The sequence below is a fragment of the Olea europaea genome, unplaced genomic scaffold, assembly GCF_002742605.1.
Source record: "Olea europaea var. sylvestris unplaced genomic scaffold, O_europaea_v1 scaffold12736, whole genome shotgun sequence".
NCBI lineage: Eukaryota > Viridiplantae > Streptophyta > Magnoliopsida > Lamiales > Oleaceae > Olea > Olea europaea.
The window spans coordinates 318-3,220 of NW_019230189.1; the positions used below are offsets into that span (position 1 = coordinate 318).

Genomic DNA, 2,903 nt, shown 5'->3' on the forward strand with positions numbered 1-2,903 from the left:
TGCCATGTGACATTACTCTGTTAGACAATTTAAATTTCAAACAGTTTTTCCATACACTATGGTGTACACTTTAGTTTACACTTTGCCACGTGACATTACCCTGTAGTACAGTTTAAATTTTAAACAGTTTTCCCATCCAATTGACATTCGACAACAATGCAAATGTCAAACAACGTGTCGAAAATCAGTGTACAAATAGCAAAGTTCAATCGGTAAGAACCTTGCTACTTGTACACTACGGTGTACATTTTAGTTTACAATTTGCCACGTGACATTACTCCACGGGACAGTTTAAATTTAAATAGTTTTCCCATCCAATTTGTAACGCCCCGAATTCTCTTTATACCCGGAACATTACCAAACGTGAATTGATTAATAAAGTGCTTGAGGCAAAAACATTTTAATATAACGAGGAATTCAGTAAAAATTGAACAACCTTAACAAAAGGTAAATTAAATTAAATAACATATGCGGAACAATTTGGAATCATATCTTTTATCAAACATTAATAAAAGTAGTTCTGACAAATAATAAAAATAGGACTAATTGAAAGTTATGACGTGACGCACAATTGAGTCTAAATTTAAAAATAATAATAATCAACTGTTATTAAATATTCTAGTGTTTCTAAAAATTAAAGTACTTCATGATGGAGATCCATTGGTCCAATATGCATCCATCCACCGCCATCTATCATACTAATTTCTACCTGAAAATTGTAAATAGAGAGGGATGAGTATAACGAATTATACTCAATGAGATGCTTGCTACTCCACATTCAAATCAAACGTGAAATTATGCATAAATTCTCTTACCAACATAACATGAGAATTATCACACCATGACAAATGATAATTCAAGCAAGCGCTGCAAATAACGTGAAGGCTAAATTGTGCCTTAAACTGTATCATGATTTCTCCCAAAGGAGCTCTGAACTGAAGTAATTAAATCCATACATAACAACGTATTTGAAAAGATGTGGACAAACCACTAATAGCGCTGAGCATCTTACCTTTTGAAGATGAACGTGGAAAACAAAATTGCTGAAAACGTGATTCTTTATTGAAATTCCAAAGCCTTAAAAAGCCTTAATAATATGGAGAAATATTTTTAAAGAGGAGGAGGGAATAAAGACTTGTAGAAGAAGAATGAGGAATTAATGACTAAATGCTTGAGGTTTAGTGCTATATTTATACTAAACCATGGTGTAGGGTAATCACGTGGGAAGTGGAATTTTGATAAGTTTTGAATTCTAAATTTCCATCCATACACTCCTCGGCAACTCGACTTCTATCTGATTTGGGGATAACTATTGGGTTCAGATAAATTCCATATCAACCACAATTATAATAGGAAAAAGATTTAATGGTATTGAAATTGTATGACCCCTTTACGTGGGTATGGTATCTCCAAATTGCACGAGATATATATATTTATTATTCTAATAAAACAACTTAATTGATAGCTAATTAATTTCTTGTCTTCGATTAAAACAAAATAAATGGGAGAGTGTTTCAAATGAAATAACTTAACTAGTTTAATTAATTAAAGTCCTAACTATTCTAATACGATAATTATTAAAGACTTTATCATAATCAAAATCCTACATGATTAGGAATAATAGTTTCTATCCTAATCAAAGTAGATAAGTAAACAATTATTATAATAAATAGACTTTATCGCTACATATCATTTGCACTTGAAGGATAAACTTGTTTTGAAAATGGAAAACTAGAGCCATATGCCCAGCCAAATAGATTAAGTTTCTGTTAACCTGTTTAAATCCAACCACGTAAATTAACTAAAAATGTACCTTCAAAAATAATCTGCCTGGGAGGGAGTTCTAATTATTCTAATACAATATAATTTGAAGTCTATCATAATTCGAAATTGGATAAAAGAAAAGGTATTTAATTCCTCTAAAAATTTGATTAATTAATTAGAATTCTAATTGGTGATTTTTTTATGGGATTTTGCCAAAGTTCTAAAATTGCGATTAAGAAAAAGATAAAGAGGCTACATGACCTTTACACACGTGGACTACATATACACTGGTTTAGTAAAGATGGAGTTTTAATATGAAATAGTGATTGACTTTATCTAAACCGAATTCTACATGGTTAGGAATAATAATTTATATCCTAATTAAAGTAGATTAGCATTACAAGGAATTTAATAGTTTCTGGAATATTATTATTATGTTTTAATCAATTATCTTTAAATTCCTTAATTGTCAATACCTATCATATTAAATTCCTAATGGCGAAATGCATACTAACTAATTAGAATTTTCATTTATGGCTTGATTCTTCCATTGAATTTTATCTTAATTCAACTAATCCAAAATATTCTTTTCTTAATCCTAACATATATAATTAATTATTATCTATCAAAGGAGTCCAATATTGATATAGTAATTTAGCTCGAATTAATAACTAATATTATTAACTAAGTAGTTTTCTTAATTGGCTATAACTCAAGTTTTACGAATCCAAATTGAATTTTTCTTGAGTCCATAATTCGTTATTTATTAAGAGCTTCAAAATGAGCCCAATATTGATAGGGTAATTCTAACTCCTTCAATAATTAACTATTTGGCCTATTTAATAAAGGTATAAAATCTAAAACTTATTTTCACTTTGGTCCGTCAACTATAAAGATATTCACATAGATCCAAATTAACTATAGAGATAACCAATTAATTTGTATAAGGACTTAACTGAACATTGCATTCCTATTAAATAAATTAATGCTAAGTAAAAATTCGGGATTTTACACAATTGATGTAACGCCCCAAATTCTCTAGCAACCCGGAACGTCACCAAACGTGAATTGATTAATAAAGTGCTTGAGGCAAATACATTTTAATATAATGAGGAATTCAGTAAAAATTGAACAACCTT

At 29.3% G+C, this 2,903-nt stretch overlaps 1 long non-coding RNA gene across 1 annotated transcript; it reads right to left on the reverse strand.

The window, feature by feature from the left end:
• Window positions 1–416: 416 nt before the first annotated feature.
• Window positions 417–1,255, reverse strand: LOC111374669. The gene is made up of 2 exons (XR_002699174.1): window positions 1,013–1,255; window positions 417–709 (listed from the first exon to the last, which is right to left on the reverse strand). It is a non-coding gene; the product is annotated as an uncharacterized LOC111374669 (long non-coding RNA).
• Between the last annotated feature and the right edge of the window lie 1,648 nt (window positions 1,256–2,903).